The sequence below is a fragment of the Sinohyriopsis cumingii genome, chromosome 2 (genome assembly GCF_028554795.1).
Source record: "Sinohyriopsis cumingii isolate HCF-2022 chromosome 2, ASM2855479v2, whole genome shotgun sequence".
NCBI lineage: Eukaryota > Metazoa > Mollusca > Bivalvia > Unionida > Unionidae > Sinohyriopsis > Sinohyriopsis cumingii.
This window is the reverse complement of record NC_142962.1, coordinates 76,804,542-76,823,192: the sequence shown is the minus strand read 5'-3', so window position 1 is coordinate 76,823,192 and position 18,651 is coordinate 76,804,542.

Below are 18,651 nucleotides of genomic sequence, written 5' to 3'. Positions count from 1 at the left end.
AGTGGTGTAGATTTGTTTCTTGACATCAGCTTGTTAGTAATCTCGAAGAGCTCTTTGCAGCTGGAACTTTCCACGATCTTAGTAGTATAGTGGGCTGATTTCGCTGCATGGACTACATTTGTGACATTCTTCTTAGCGGCTTCATAGATTTGCTTATGAATAGTGAGTCTGGTGAAAAGCCAAAGCCTCTCAGCTTTACGGCGGTCTCTTTAAGCAGTGAGAAGCTGGTCCCTAACACTGCTATACCATGGATAACACTTTTGAATTGATACTTTGCACTTGATAGCTGGGGCATGTTTGTCAAGCAATGAACGCAGACAGTTATCAAGTTATTCTGCGGTAGGAGGTAAGCAAGTTGTTAGGTTAGCTTGGATGTCGTGCAGTTATTCTGCGGTAGGAGGTAAGCAAGTTGTTAGGTTAGCTTGGATGTCGTGCATTAGTTTGGTTCTATTTATCATACGGAGATTTCTCATAGTAGCAGATAAAGGTGGAGGGTTAAGGACTGATACGTCAAGATGGCATATAATGCAGAGGTGATCTGATGCAAGGTCATGGGATACCAGGGAGGACCGTAGAATTATATCATCAGGTCTATGAAGAATCCAGTCTAAAATGTGACCATGTTTATGGGTGGGTTGGTTAACTGATTGTTTGAGGTTGAAAACATTAATGGAATCTATGAGTTGTGATGTATTTGGGTTTACCGGGACAGTCAAAGTGAAAGTTGAAATCTCCAAGAATAATCAGGTTGCCACCTATCGAATTTCCATAGTCCAGGAGATTCGGAAACTGCTCCAAAAAGAGAGAGTCAGCCAGCTTGTTTTTTTCTACTAGGAGGAGGGCGGTATAGGCAGAACAAATGGACTAACCTTTGCTCCAGTGTGAGTGTGGTTTGGACTAGTTCAAACGATGTGTGGTCGAAATTGAACGTTGTGGTGTGGTTATGACGTTTCATCATGGAGTTCTTTGTGATGACAGCAATTCCACCTCCACGAGAATTACGGGGAAACGACTTGATGGAGTAACCAGTGGGTGTTAGATCCACACACTTGGGCTCATCAGCTAATGTTTTTAGCCATGTTTCTGTCAGGAAAAAGATGTCAATATTCTGGTCGTTGATAACATTAACTATTTCTGTGGTCCTAATGACTGGGCATTGAATAATGCAATACGCAGAGGTATCTCTTGGATAGTTGACACAAACGTTGATGAATTAATTGGGATGTGAATTAGGTTATCTAAATTATCGGTCGAACTTTTTTAAATTGTTGAACCGAAATAAGGGAGATAACTGGAATTGTTCTTCCTGTTCTACGCCGGTCAGCTTTGAAACAACGTTTCTTTTTACGCTTCAGTTTACATTTAGGTAATGATGAATGTAGTCCTAGTTCGTTTAGTCTAGAGCACAATGTAGAGTGGAGAGCCAAGGAGTGATCATATAAAGCAATTAATGAGGGCCCATCGTAGCGAGTATCATGTGATGACGGTTTGTTCAAAAACAGCGGAGCAAGACAGCTGAGAAAAAGGCTAATTATTCACATCTCCGAAACAAGGAGATGAAGAAACATATACGAATTTAACAGCCAATACATAATGAACACAATAACGTAGATGAAAACAGGCAGTAAGCACAAATATCATGAAAACGGCACTAAAAAACGGAACAGCTGCTTCAAGCCGGTTAAGCGATAGCGGCCATTTTGTTTCATATATCACTAGTTCAATTTCAGCAACAATATGATATGTAGAGTATATTAGATGTCTGCAAAAAGGAGTGATGGAAATCATCGAGTCAGCAATGTCATTTACATAAGCCAAGAACAATACTGGCCCTAATACTACACCTTGGGTACTCACGCAATGATTTTTCTAACACACGAAGAAGAATGTTATTTTATAACCCTTTGATCACGATCAGGAACGTAACTCTATCGGACGTTTAGTGCCGGATTGGGTTTGCTTTTCATCGCCAGTCTCCTATATTTTTGACGCAAAATATGAATTAAAAATTCAACTTTCTCAATATCGTCGTATTGACTTGTCTCAACAAACTGCAAAGGGTATACGGTTCGTAGATTTCAATTATGTCATGTAATAGTAATTGGCATGGAATTATATGAATCGTGTGGTTGCTGGTATGACACAAGCGTGTTTATTTTCGATTATTTTAAATTCTTTATTTGATTTATGAACTAAGATTTTCGTTTGTTGCTTTTGTTTTGTTTGATTTTGTTGTTTATCTTGTTGTTGTTATTGATTTGCAGCTATTCCAGTCCGCTCTGTTTATTTAATGCCAACAATAGAATAGTGTGCTTGGCCTTAGTTCGAAATGTAATATCAAATCCAACACCCGGTGTTAACATTGATGAGTCGTTTAAGCGAACGTAACAACCGTTCGAAGACATCGATATGTAGCATTCCATATTGTGTTTAATTTCCACCTGACCTCAATTACTATGACTTCAGAAAATGTAAACTTTGGACACGGATTTGTGAGTGACGTCTTTAATATCGCCTGGCAACTAGTATAAAAAAATAACATTATGAGTACATTTATTCTTATTGTGATGCTCCCAATATTTATTTGAATTACTGTGGAATTCCCACCCTGGCTCGTTTTGTAGGAAGTGAAATTAGTGATAGAGAGAGGTAAAGCTCCGAGCCCCCAGTCAGCAATAGACAATTAAATTATTAAGAATACAAATGTGAAATTCAAACACTAAAAATTTTATACAAATTAAACGATATTAATTTCTCAACCAATCTTCTTCCTCTCGACCATGTAACAACCTATTTCATCACGTGATTGTAGTGTGATATGGCTTTCCCCTGTACTTGGTTTCTACTCATCTGTTTACTTCGCCAATTCCTTGCCTCCTTCCGGCTTTCTCCGTACTCCGATTCTTCCTATCCTTTTCCCCTTTTGTCTCCTTTTCTCCTCCTCCTCCTTCTCTCTCTCTTTCTCCAGCAACTAGGCTTGTTCTCGGCCTACTGCCTTGTTCTATCCTGTCTCTCTGAGACTCGGGACTTGACTACCCGGTAGTTCTGTCCCCAAAAGCTTCCTACGAAAAACACAAGGACGTTTAGCATTTGTGTTAGCCATCTCGCCTCACACTACATCAACAATCAATCATCAGATAGAGGCTATCTACATCTTCGGTCACGCATTCGTGCACATCGAAAACCACACACGTTCTTATAGAAAACAACGTTGCAATAAGAGCGGTATCCTACTTAACATACAGACATCACTAAATTGCGTCACATCAATATATATATAATGTGGTTTGGATTTTTAACGTAGCTTGAACAATTTTTCAGTCATATCGCTACGATGTCTGCAATGTGGCAGTTTATAGTGATGTCTAGCACTGGCGCATCAAGCCGCAGACATGTAGCATGATGTCCCACCCAGTCACATTATCCTGACACCGGGCCGACCAGTCCTAACACTAACCTCTTAATGCCGAGCGCCAAGCGAGGCAGTTGTTAGTACCGTTTTTGTAAGTCTTTGGTATGACTCGGCCGGGGATCGAACCCACGACCTCCCGCATCCGTGGCGGACGCTCTAGCCACTAGGCCATCGGAGCGGTTATATATATATATATATATATATATATATATATATATATATATATATATATATATATATTCATAATCTTATTATTCTCAACAATATCACAACAATCCGACGCATTTCTGTACATTACACGCCCACAAATGTACACAAGTATTCAAATATCCATATTATTTAAATTTTACACACTGCAACCATTTCCAAAGTTACATTTTAATTCAACAATTGCAAAATCTAGAACATCACATAAATAAATACACTAGTTTACCCGAAGTAACTAAATAGCGAATTACAATATTAATTCTGACGAGCGAGCAATCTACATAATCATAGCTCATTTCTCAAGTACGCATGTAAATTAAACAATACAAAGGTAATTCTACGTACTAACGATTCTAGTAAGTAAATATACATACTGCACATCATTACAATTACAATGCCGTAACATTCTGCAACAAAATAACTCACTGACCTTTACGAAGCTTTCTGTCCTTGAATGTATCAAGGGTTTTCCAGCCAAATCACGAGTGGCTCCCGGAGTTATTGCTGCAACTTGTCAGCACGATGCTTCACAATGACTAATTCGTTCCCAGCCCAAATGACTGTTAAATTCTGGTTCGAATTGATGGCCCCACCCTTTCTCAGTTCTGATTGGATATTAATTCTACCCCAGTCGGTCTAATTAACAGACGAGTCTCAGGCCATCTGTCAACGCGGGGAGATTTACAACAGCAACAAGGGTCCTTTGTTCTAGCTCAAAGCTTCCAACGTCTACATGTGAGTTTTAACACCTAACGGAGCGGGTCTTGTACAAACGCGAATCGCCAAGACAGTGCAGGGTCGACATACTCATGGCGCTAACCCATTCCTTTGTTCCTGACTTACGTAATCGCGGGCAGGCAAACGTGACATTTATGTCAAATAGCCATCGAGTTGAAGCTAGCTGTCATATTTATAGAAGAAGAATACAACAGACTTGGTATGGAGATAAAGTTGTGGTTAAAGTACCTTTAAAAGACAAACCTTGTTTGGACCCAAATGATGATCCTATTGCAAGTTAAATCTCTGATTTGTGTCTTGCTTGTGCCAGCGCTTTGGCAAAAAGAGCTCTTGAGAATGTTGTTGACCAGGAAAACATTCCATTAACTGACATATTTTTGGTCAGGGTTCTGCTGAGGTCATCTTTGGTCCTGATATTGATCAATTAAGAATTATGGATCAAAGTGATCCTCATTTAACTGCTCGTTCTCCTTATTCGACTTATGGGGACAAAAGACAATCAGTCATTCTCGAACAGGATCAAGATTCCGAGATTCCCAATTTCCTTCAGAGGGCAATCAATGTACCAGAAGAACACAAATTCAAGTTTATTACTTTGTGAAAAACGTTGTCCTCATGAGATTGGAGACAGCCTAAGGTAAGCTCTGGTGACGAGTGGTCAATGAGCTATGCAGCTGTTGTTGTTCCAATTTCTTATAAACTAAACATTCTTATTCTAGCTCATCTAAGTTCCTTGGCCGGTCATTTAGGAGTCATGGCCGGTCATTTAGGAGTCATGGCCGGTCATTTAGGAGTCAGTATGACATATCACAAGATCTTAAATAATTTCTATCTGCCGATATTTAAAAATGATGTTTCTGAGTACTGTAGATCTTGTCACACTTGTCAAATGGTCGGAAAACCCAAACAGAAGATACATAATTCTCATCTGCAACCTATTTCTGAATTTGACGAAATATTTATCAGAATAATGGTAGACTGTGTCGGTCCTTAAGCTAAGACTACGACAGGCAACCAATACTTGTTAACTGTATGGTGTGCTTCCACAAGATTTCAAAGACAACTCAATTGAGAAATATTCAATCCAAGAAACAGAGTTTACGCTTGTTGGCCTTCCTAAATGTGTCCAGTCTGATCAAGGGTAAAATATTATGTTTGGATTTTTCCAATAAGGATAATCGTATTTAAGGTATCCAGCACCTTAAATATTATGTTTATCTATCGGAACGATATGGTGCTTTGGAAAGATTTCATTAAACTTTGAAGAATATGATTCGGTCATATTGCTTTGATACAAAAAAAGATTACGATGAGGATGTTCATTTTGCAGTTGCTTGCTATTTGGGAATCAGTTCAAAAATTGTTGAGATTTATTCAGTTAAACTAACCTTTGAACATATAGCCCGTGGGCTGTGGAAGTTATTAAAGAGACAATTCTTTCAAATGAAGATTCAAAGATTAATCTTCTTGACTATGTATCTGATTTCAGACACAAGTTGTCAAACGCTTGTGAAGGAACAAAAACTAATTTTCAATCTACTCAGTCAAACGTGAAATTATTGCATGACAGAATTGCAAAGGAAAGAAGTTTTCAGTCTGGTGATATTGTTCTGGCTCTCTTTCCCATACCCCAAGGCTCTCTTTCCCATACCCACAAAGCTCTCTTTCCCATACCCTCAAGGCTTTCTTTCCCATACCCCCAAAATCCTCTTCAGACTAAATGGTATGGTCCTTACGGAATAAAACAAACAGTAAATGACTAAAATTATATAATTACCACTCATAAGAGGCGGAAAAACAACACTGTCATAAAAGGATGTTAAATGAGTATTTTGGTCGAGATTGTGAGGTTAATCTCCCAATCAATTTAGCTGTATCTGTCCCACTCAGTAAGAATGTAAATGATATAACAGATACTGAATGTAGTGAATATTCAGAAATATTAAACAATTGGACCAGGCACTTTGAAATCAACAACCACAATAAAAGAGTGAACAAAGACAACTATTATGTGAATATGAGTATTTATTTCCTAATTTTCCAGCATGAACAAATACAATTTATCATGACCTTGAAACTGGAAACCATTTGGAAATTCTTGGATCGACTCAGTTATGAAAATCTGACAATTAATTTAGATAAAAGTGAGTTTGGCTGTGCTTGTGTCACATTATTAGGACATATTGCGGGACGTGGTCAAGTTAAACCTGTAGAAGTTACGGTCAACCATGTCTCCGAATTCCCAGTGCCTGTAAGTAACAAGCAAATGATGCGAATTTGGGGTATTGCTTAGCGGTAGTATTCTTCAAGTTTGTCCACAATTGCCAAGCCTCTGACAAATTTATTGAGTAAGAAACAGCGGGGGGGGGGGTCAGACAATCTTTTCACAAATTAATGTCCATACTTAAAAGTGTACAAGTTCTTTCAGCACCAAGTTTTATCCTATTTTTTAAATGTATGTTGATGCAATTTGTGTAGGGGTTGTTGGAGTATTGATTCAAAAATATAAAAATGAAATAGATCATCCAGTTTTCTGTTTTTCTAAACAAAAATCTAAACAAATAACATAAATTATGGCTTTGATACTGGCGTCGCAACACTTTGAAGTGTATATACTGTACGTGTCTTTTTGAATTTTCACTTTGTATTCTTTGGAAATAAATTGATTTTCCTAATCTTGGTATTTTCGCTTATTTCTGTTTCAACGTTTAAGACCTTGATTATTATTAATATTATTATTATTATTATTATTATTATTATTATTATTATTATTATTATTATTCATTTTGCAAGTCAACAGGTGAGATTATAAGCACTATTACTCCCAGTTCACTGAATATAAACGTCCTAAATTTTCTAAAGCATGATGATGACATGAACGAAAGAGTAATGCTATTTTTTTTTGAAACATATTTCACTGCATATGTTAGGAAAGTAAAAGAGTTAGGCACAAATTTCTTCAACCTAAGAACAGCCATTCCAGTAACAAATAAACACGTCATATTTCATGCATCAGATGAATGTGAAAACGAAAATTATAATGATATTGTAACGAAATTTTATGGTATAGAGCAATCAATATCTGAAGTGAGAAGTTCTAAGAAAAAAGAAAAATGTTTTTGCGAGATCATCAAATTAAAGAAAATTTAATATATGTCCTTAAAAATTAATTCTAAATTTAATTCAAAGTTGTGCTGAAAATCGAAAGTGAAAAATTAAATTATATAAATTGATTTCACCAACGTCTTGTTTACCGCATTACTAAAGGGAAATAACTATTACGTTCACCCGATAATTATCTTGATATTATTGCTTCCCTTTTGCTTAGTTGTAAATTAACTAAACAAAGGAAGACACATAACAAAGAAAAGAACTGGTTTCAAGAGAAGAAACGACTGATTTTGCATGAAACAACGTTGTCACTGTGTCTTCAGTTTAAGGTAAAGATGTTTTCACGCTTACAACTGATACAAATAAATGTGAAGGTCTATCCAAAGAATGAAGCACCAGGAAATTCTGTACAACCATTTGTCTCTCCTGCTACACCTGTGCATAGTCCAAAACTTGAGCATATCCACTTAGCAAGAAAAGTGAATCGTTGCAACCATAATTTATATTCTATGGTCAAAACTGACAATCTGTGATGGAGCACATGTAACTCCTACTAGCATATACCTTTTGTCTATAGTGGAATGTAAACACACCCATCAAATTTGTGTGTGTGTGTGTGTGTGTGCGTGATTTTTTATTTTGTTAACATAGCTGTAAAAAATTTCAGTCATATCGCTACGATGTCTGCAGTGTGACAGTTTAAAGTGATGTCTAGCACTGGGGCATAACGCTGCAGACATGTAGCATCATGCCCCGCCCAGTCACATTTTCCTGACACCAGACCAACCAGTCTTAATGTTGAGCGCCAAGAGAGACAGCTGCAAGTACCATTTTAAAAGTCCTTGGTACGATTCTGCCGAGGTTTGAACCCGCGACCTTGCGCATCCGTGGCAGACGCCTTTACAACTAGGCGTCCGGAGCGGTCCCCTCTAAAGAGAACACGCTATTTAACGAAAAGTTGATCGATGGAATTTCGTTCATTCTATACAATTAGGTGCACTGTATTTGTACATGTATGAGGTACTGGATTAGTTTAGCCATGTAATTATAAACAATATATTTGGAAATGTCTTTTCTCGCGTTAACCCCCTTACGTTTAGCTTCTAATATTCAAATTAAAGCTTTTCACATCTCATCTTTTTGAGTGGATACCCTTTTCTAGTCAAACGTACAAAGCGCCCGTTGTTTCTATAAAACCCATGCCTGACTTTAGAACTCTGTCAAGAGCGGAGGATATTAACTGTTTGAAGTATATTATTGTCATTTTCAATTTAATTAAAGAATAGTGTTTAAAAACAGCTATTTTTCATGATTCGGTCGTTTACCCATCCACCCGAAAAAATTATTCAGAGGTACACACTGTTTGTTTGCTTGTTTCTTTGTTTTGTTTGGATTTTATCCCTTTATGGGTAATCTTTCCTTTGATTTAAGCTAACATATTCAGTCCAGTATTGTCGGGCACGCATTTCTAATTAAGTCGAATTTCCGTGTACAATTTCTCCCAATTTTGTCAACCTTTCTTTAATGGCAGCCCCACGTAGAAGTACTCTTCTACTTCAAAAAATAAAAAGAACCCAAACTTCCGGTATCTGACAAATCAAATCTGGCAAAGAGGACTGGCGTATTCTAACAATTATGATTAATCTCGTATGCTTCCGGAAAGGTTTTAACAAAGAAAGAGGTGGAAATCAAACAGCAATAGAGAGACCAGACTTAAGGATGGTTGATACTAAAACATTACAAAACTTCGGCATGATGTCATCTATTTATTTTGTGTGATAAGATAATAAAGCAATAAAGATATACAGAGAATCTAAGCCGCCTTACAAGGCAAAATATGTAGTAAACGATAATTTCAACAGCTTTCCTACCACGAAAATTACTAAGGTTATACAAAATTTCAAAGATACAACAATCATAATTACGATATTATTTGATCAATTTCTTCCATTTATCATATTTTAAAAGTGTGCACATTTCTTATAAATTATTAAATAAATTAGATTTCAGTCACTGAGAACATAATTGATGTGCTGATGTGCTTGATGGTTCAGTCCAGAGCTTCCGCCAGAAACGGAAGTTCTGGTATGTGCCATATTTTATTCTGGTACAGTTGTATACTTAATATAATGAAATTTTTTCATTTGAAAAAAAATAATCCCTGACATTGCATTCACAAGCTATTTAAATCGTGTTCATTACAACCTAATGACTTCTACAAGCTTCAAAGACCTCAAACGCTAGACACTCCAGGAAAGCATCACAGAGATGTAAATGAACAGCGACGGTTAAGTTAACGTCCTTGAAGACGTTAATAAACAATATTCAAATCCTATTCAACCAGTACTAGATTCCCTTAAAACTAGGTAATTCTAGGTGCAGTACAACAAATCAGTTCCCAGACCATTATTGATAATAATGGACGATTTGATGATATGACGTCACCTATTCATAAATCCGTTTATTTTGTTCAGATAGATCGATGTACATTCTAGATGCTAATCGGGTTTTTCTTTTAGCTTCCATCGGATGAATGGTCCCTTTGACGATACATGCAGTCTATTTTCGGATCGAATCCAATGTTTCACGACTTGTAATCCCATGTTTAAAAACACAACGATGCGTCCTGTGGCCAATTTGAATTAGGTGGCTACATACGACTGTTACCAAATGCTAGTGGGATCTATATTGCATGCTGATATGTTCACAACCGATTCGCACATTTTAATGAACATGTGATAGCAGACCCTCATCACTATCAACACTGGTATGCTGGTCAGCTTTGTTGGACTATACTTAGTCTCCCAAGTTAGATTTATCAACTACAGACAAGACAAAACAAATCATGGCGGGTTTGTTATGTTTAAGGTATCACGGTACCAATTGTTTTTCCATATATCTCAATGCTAATTGTTGTGAAATAAATATACTTTCTATCCTACCTCAGCATGCATGTCACACACTGTCATAGAGAACAATGCTAGATTGTCAATATGACAAGGACAAAACCATGTACTCCATTGCATCTAAGAGATATAACTCTGATGGAACTAGACAGAAGTAAGAGTTATCTAGTCAAAACCAACACAGTTTCAGCCATGTGTACCACATTTTTAAAAAAATCATAAAAAAATACAAAATATGATCTAGATATAAACTAACATAAGCTCACATGTTGCCAAGATGCACAACATTTTTTAAGCCTAACAGAACGAACAACTCTTACATAATGCACCAATCACAGATAGTGTTGTTCTTTATTTCTGAATGCAATGTTCCCTACAACTTAAGCTCCACCCACCTGGACTTGCGCAATTGGTACCGTTATACCTTTATCAAACCTTAATTTTTCCAGTAATCTGTGAAATAGTTCGGGACTGTATAAATAACAAATTTACTTAGTCTCACTTGTGAAAAATAATTTTATAGATACTAAGCTATGTCCTATATGAATGTGTATTCAAATGTCATTGAGCTGTTTGAACTCTTGTTTTCATATTTTTGCTTCACTAGCAAAATCATCTCTTGAAATTAAATGAATTTTTTTAACTATGAGTTGTGTCTTATTCATATCAGCACGTATTGAAGTTCACATTGGTGATATGGGATAAATCACATTATATCATATTAGGTAATAACTAGGTCAACGGTCAATGTACCAAATAGTATGTACCTTTCCTACTTCAAAGAGTACAATTCACCTAAAAGAAAGTAATTTATATTTGTTTGGTAGATGCAGAACTTAACATCAGAGACAGGTGGACATGACCCAATCTTATTATAAAGTATAAGCTTTGAACACTTTACACTGTGTGCAGATACATGAGGTCACTAAACCTCAGTCCTCACACAAAGGTCTACCTACACATCCTCTTTGTAACACAAACAGAAAGCTTCCCTCCTTTGTCGTGTGAATAAAATTGATTCAGTAAGCTAGTCAGTCACCTAATATAGTAAATCTTTGCTTCTAAGTGGTTAGGTTGGATTGGGGGAGAAATTAGGGGAATAAACTACAGAAAAATGCCAAATCTAAACAATACGTATAGCGAGTCAAATGGAGTTTAAAACAGGAGAAAAGTGTGTATATAAAGGGCAGATGTAGCTGATGATAAAGTAATTAAAGGAGACAAAAACAGCGATGACAGCCCGAAGGCACCTGTACTAAAACATCCCTTCCAGGCACCAAAATTTCAGGTGAAGTGGTGTTCATTCCCATCTAATATAACGGGTGAATAATATAGATAATATAGATTCGTATGATTTATATTTCTTCTACATAAGAAATTAATAATAATATGCAGAAAAATACCTAAACCAAACAAAACATACTTTATCAGTTTTTAAACTTGTAAACTTTCCTGTGAGAAATTATTAAATTGCTTCTACGCATTTCCATCAAGAGTACAATACAATACTTCACAAATCTTATCTTTATTTTCCCGACCAATCACTGAAAATGTGAGTTTTTATTTCTTGAAATGTCATGTCTGGTGTAAGGGAGATAACTGAATGATATACATAAGGTGTGGTATTTTTAATTACTCCAATATATTATCCATGTAATATAGATGAGTTCATGAACATATGTATTAACTTCAGTGCACTTAAATTATCCAAAAATACATTACTGATAAAGTGAGAACCTAACGTTCAGGCTTCTGTAGGTAGTGGAGACCTCTCAAGATTGATGTAATTTTGCATTGTGATATGATGTGACTTTTTATATCACATATTTACTGTTGTCTACAATGCCGATATGTGGAGTGCAGCCTTCCATAAACATGCAGATATGGTCCCATGCCAATTTGGATTCTTGCGATGGGATGCAAAGTTTGAAGAATTTTTGGAGTTGAATGGAAGGAATCTGTGACTAATATGGTTATCACTCAGAAATGTTTAACCTAATATGGAAATTCCACAAGAACAGCTGGACAGTAATAATTAGAATTAAGTGAAAGTCAATACTAGGCTATAATTGGGCTTATACAAATTTAAATGGGAAATGCTGACTTAAAGAAACGCACTTGTATGTTGGTATTCCCTGCTACTTCATCAAAAGGGAATGCAAAAGAACTTCTCTAAATAAACTGCATGAACAATTTCAAGACAGGAAAGTGTACAAAAATGGACAATTAGAGCAGGACAATTAAAATCAAAATGGGAAAGAACACCATATCTTTAATAAATTACCTAAAATTACTCATGCAAGAATATCCTACATGATACAAGTGATCTATCTACAAGTGTACTTAGAGTGTTCTCTATCCTGGTTTATGGCATGCCTTACAAGAATTAGTTGTTTTTGTACACATGATGTTTCCATTTTTGCAGGTAAAATAATCAATATTTGGCCAAAATCAACTATATTATATTTACATAACTTTTTTTGCTGCATGTATTCCAAGCTAGGAAATGACAACAGAGACATTAAGGCACCAGGCAACACAAGTCTACATCTGTCATAGCTATGGTTATCAAAAGTCCCCATCGAAAGCCAACTTGTGCTATTTTCTGAAGATTTCATACATTTTAATCTGTAAAGACTTTCAATCTGTGACAAAAACTATTCAGCATCTATTTGTTATTGTTTTTTTACATCAAACTAGTACATTTCATAAATGCCGCCCACATGTTTCTATGGATACGCTGTGAGGCTCTTCTTCCCTTTTGTATCACGGTACCAAATGTTTTTCCGTATACCTCAATGCTAATGTTTTGTGAAATAAATATACATTCTATCCTACCTCAGTATGTATGTCACACACTGTCATAGAAAGCAATACTAGATTGTCAATTTGACAAGGACAGAACCAGGTACTCCATTTCATTTAAGAGAGATAACTCTGCTTTAACTAGACAGGAGTAAGAGTTATCTAGTCACAACAGACACAGTTTCAGCCATGTGTACCACATTTTTAAAAAATCATAAAAAATACAAATTATGATCTAGATATGAATTAACATAATCTCACATATTGCCAAGAGGCACAACTTTTTTTTTAAGCCTAACAGAAAGTACAACTTTTGCATAATGCAACAATCACGGCTAGTGTTGTTCTTTATTTCTGAACGCAATGTTCCCTACAACTTAAGCTCCACCCACATGGACTTGCGCAATTGGTACCGTTATACTTTAAAAGGTCTACAACCGTGCAAGGCTAACTCTCCTGATCATTAGGAACAATGGAAATCGCTTATTATGACATGAACAAATATCACCTAATTTGATATGAATAAATATTATCTAATTTGATATGGTATGTGATTCTGTTTCAATATACGTTTGTGTTGTATGTTTGCAATAAAGACTGAAGTGTCTGACTTGAATAACGTTCCGGTATTATTTTATTGAAAAGTGTCATAACAAACCAAGATTATGTGCTAATATGTATTTATGGCTCCGTTTTATAGTTCTGATAGATTTTAGGGATTAGCTGTTTGAGTATGGGAAACGGTGCTGTGGAGATATTTGCAAAAACCGAGTAATTAACCAGTTACAGATGTCTTACTCAACCATATTCATGGGTCATTATGGTAGTATGGATTAGTTTCATAAATTAAGGACCGCTCCGATGACCTAGTGGCTAGAGCGTGCGCCACGGATGCGGGAGGTCGTGGGTTCGATCCCCGGCCGAGTCATACCAAAGACTTACAAAAATGGTACTAACAGCTGCCTCGCTTGGCGCTCAGCATTAACAGTCAGTGTTAGGACTGGTCGGCCTGGTGTCAGGATAATGTGACTGGGTGGGACGTTGTGCTACATGTATGCGGCATGATGCCCCAGTGCTAGACATCACCATAAACTGCCACACTGCAGACATCCTAGCGATATGACTGAAAAATTGTTAAAGCTACGTTAAAAATCCAATCCATCCATTAACTGCCCCCTGTCAAATTTGTATTCTGTTTATAAATGATTTGTAATGATCTGTATTTGCATACAGTAAGTATTGAATCTGATCTCTATGCTGATGACACCGCCTTATATGATATTATCTCCTCTAAAACTAGTGTCGAAAGAAGCTTACATAATGCTCTTGTAAAATTCTCCAAATGATGTAAACACAATAGAATGGTCAGTAATTTAGACAAAAACAAAGTGAGGCCAAAACTCATCAGAAATGTAACAGAATTAAAGATACTATTCTCCACATGCATTTGAATGACGTGGAACTGAAAAATGTTACGCAAAATAAATTTTTGAAGTTCAAGTTTACAACAACATGTTATGGTAAGTATTATGTTACGTGTTTAGGCTCGAATAAGCAGCAACACAAGAAAGAATGAAAACAACAAACTTTGAAGAATTTAAGAAATAATTTATTTCCCTGGTAAAATACTGTAAAAATGAAAAAATAAGGACGTACGGTTTTAAGAACCAAATCCAAAAATAATCCAAGAATAATCCACGAATACAATTCTAGAAGTCCTAATAATGAAATTTTCTAATGAATTCAAGTTCGAGAACGGATGAAGAATCCAAGATGGAAGGCGATGACGTATGCTGTATCCTTTATAGTGTGGTTGCCTACAGTTCCTTGTAGAAACACAAGAAATAAAACTCCGGTTTTGGAAATCCGAATAAAATGTTTAAGAAATGTCTTTGTTCAAGAATTATGTATGAGCACTCAAAATATTTCCAGAGAAACGAAATAATCTTTCAGAATCCAAATAATTCGAATATACATTAAATGTAATTCCCAAAATGACACAACAAAAGAAACACTTTTACGTCCTAGTGTTTAGAAGACCAATTCAGATATCTGTCTCTAAGCATCACTATTAAAACTAAGTAGTGTTCAATTTCGGAAATGCCTAATTGCGAAATAGATGATCACGTGATCCTGTTTACGTATAAAAAAATCTTGTTGCCCCAGAATGACGTTGATAAAAAAAAATCATTTTACTCCGAGAATAAAAGTTGTTTACGTGACTGTTACTAATTTTGAATTAAGGTCGGGAACCAGGTCAGCCTTATGTGTTTACAAAAATGAACAGTCAAGGTCAAACTATTTTCTGGAAAAAGTATCGAGTTCCTAGGAAACAGAACTACATTATTTAGACATTTAATGAAATGAAAAAATAAAAAGATTTTGAAACTTACAAACAATTAAATCAGATATAAATTAAATCAAATATACATAACATTAAACGTGTATCAGTAATAGTATGTATATCTATATTTTGGTGAGTCCAGTTACATGATCGTGTCTAATTGTTTTTATTTTATATTCATGACTGTAAATTCTAGTGATTATCCTTAGCTGAAATTGAAAAGAGCGTATGAATATAAAGATGCTTACGTTACACGTTGACAATTAGTAATAACATAAGTGTAAGAAAATGCGTTTACGAGATTAGGCCTTTTTCCCACATGACAGATCGATCCGGTGGTATCTTGGAACAATTAAGTTGATTTCCTATTGGATGAGTAAGGTCACAGTAATGGGTATTTTGAATATTAAATTGAGTAGTACTATCTGTCAGGTGGAGTACATTGTGGTATATAATCATAATTTTTAAAAAAAACATTGTATCAAAAATGCTAACGCGGAATGTGGCAAAACAGTTGGTATCTGGCAGTCCACGAAAATTCTGCTTTAGTTCATTCAGAAACAAATTTAATCAACCGAAACCTAAAGCATCCACTGCGTGAGTGTACATGATTTATTTTACAAAGTGGTTATATGTTACTGTATTTGCATAGGAAAATATGACCTTGGGAGTGCATTATATCCATCCGACAAAAAAAGTTCATATTTTCCCATACAAATGCAGTAACAAGTTTATTACATGCTCATTTTCTTATTGTATCGAAGGCTTAGTTATATAAACAAACAATACACCACAAGAAACAAAGTAACTCAATTAATGTTGTATTCCAAACTGAATACAGAAGCGCAGATTCATCAGTAAACAACAACAACATTATTAATGCGAACATAACTCCACCCAGATAAATTTGAACTTAGTCGCGCGCTAGTCATCACTTTCGAAAGAAAATGGCGTTTTCGTCTATTTAAAATTCAAATTTAGACTCATGTTGTGAATGAATGTGCATTTCAACAGCTTTTCCATTTAGTCTGGAATGGATAGAATTTGGTAGTTTTGTCGATTCTACTAAATTTAGTGATATTGACGGGATTTATCTGCGTCAATTCTACATGAAGTACATCTTATTTTAGTAGCAAGGGAGCAGTGTGTTAACGTCTGCAAGTGTTTCTGTTCTGTCATTTAATATTTGGAATCGTACTATGGGGAATATATAGTCTTTAAATTGTAATTATCACAAAGACGCTATGTAACATGTTTATTTCGTTTTGAGTGCAATAAGGAGGATGTAATTGAACTTGGAATATAGTCGAAATTACAGTACAATTTCGAACTGTGTAATCAAGCTTTAGAACCCATGCCATGGCTCATGTAATTCGGATTTGCAGTACTAAGAAAATACATTTTGAGGAAACTCAGGATGCAAAACTGTACGTATATTTCTGGCCATTCCTATTACCTGCTAAGGAAGACAGTTTATTCCTTGTCATTTGCATATTCTTTATAAGGACCCAGACCTGGCTGGCGTCTATCTCTAGCCGAAATCCGAAACATTATATCAAATAATGTTCACACGGAATAGGGAAAAGCAACTAGTATGTTGCAGTCCACGAAACATCTGCTTTAGTTCATTCAGAAACAAATTTAATCAACCAAAACGTAAAGCGTCTACTTCGTGAGTGTACATGATTTATTTACAAAGTAGTTCCGAATACACCATTGGGCACACATGAGTGCAACATGAAATGAACGTGAGTGCAATATCTTAAGATACTGCGCAATTCTGACAATGTTAAGTTAACGGAGAAAGATATGAGCATATCATAATTCCTAATACACCTTTGGGCATACGTGAGTGCAATTTGAAGTACACGTGAGTGTAATATCGTAAAATACTGCACGATTCTGACAGTGTAAAGTTAACGGAGAAAAAAATGAGCAAATAATAATAGTTTTAATATGATATTATTTGAGGACCACATGTAACATTGGTCGATTCTTAACTACATGCTTCATCCTCAGAAAATTATTATTATTATTATTATTATTATTATTATTATTATTATTTATACCTTAAGTTTGAATTCTCGCTTAAATATTCAGTACAAAAATCAGTATTACCATGTTGACCAAAGAATCAGCTCTGCCTTTCTAATGTCTTTTATTTTTTTTAAAACTATTTATTTCATTTTGAGATTTTTGCAGAACTATTTTAGTCGAAATGATCAGGATTTTTTTATATATTAGCACTCTAGGTCAGTGAAATATAACAAATTTAACAAATTTAATTTAACAAATATTTTAACAAAAAAGCAAAGTAGTTACATATACTGTATTGGCTTCATTCGTGGTAAACCTCTGAAATCTTTGTTAACTACTGCATTACAAATCACATGGTCATGAGACTGCAGATATGTATTAACCATTATCTTTGAAGACAGTACTGACCATTCCGTACAAAAATTAACCGTTATCTTTGAAGACAGAACTGAGCATTCTGTACCAAAATTAACCGTTATCTTTTATCTAATAATTACGACAGACAAACAGGTGAGCACGGATCAGACATTTTCGTCAGACATTCTGTAAAACCTCAGTGTGACTCAAACTTTTGATCTGCAGTTGGGATGTTTCTATTCTTCACCGATGGCATACGAATGCATCAGAATGATCATATGAGTTTTCAACGGGCATTTTGTGGTGCACAGAGATGGATTTGAAGAAAAATTATCGGCAAGTTGTAGTCCTAGTCTCTGTATTACAAACCATGGTTTATTGCTTGCAATGGAAATGAGGGGACGTGCTGTTCTTACTTAAAAGTGTATAAACCTGATACCTTCTATTTCACGAACTATTCTGCTTGAAACTTTAAAGGTTTAAAAACAATCTTAAATGGATACGAAGAAATATGTCTCTAGAAGCTTTTTTCCATATGAGCGTATGTGCCTTATGCATGCATGAATATATAGATTGAATTTAATACCAATGTGCAGAAATGGCAGACACATGTTAAACAATAGTCAATATAAATCAGTATCATCAAATCACCTTGTAATTGAAAATGAAATAATATGAATCACGAACAAAACTTTAGAAGTGTGCGTCAGAATATGACTCTCTGTGATTCTTGA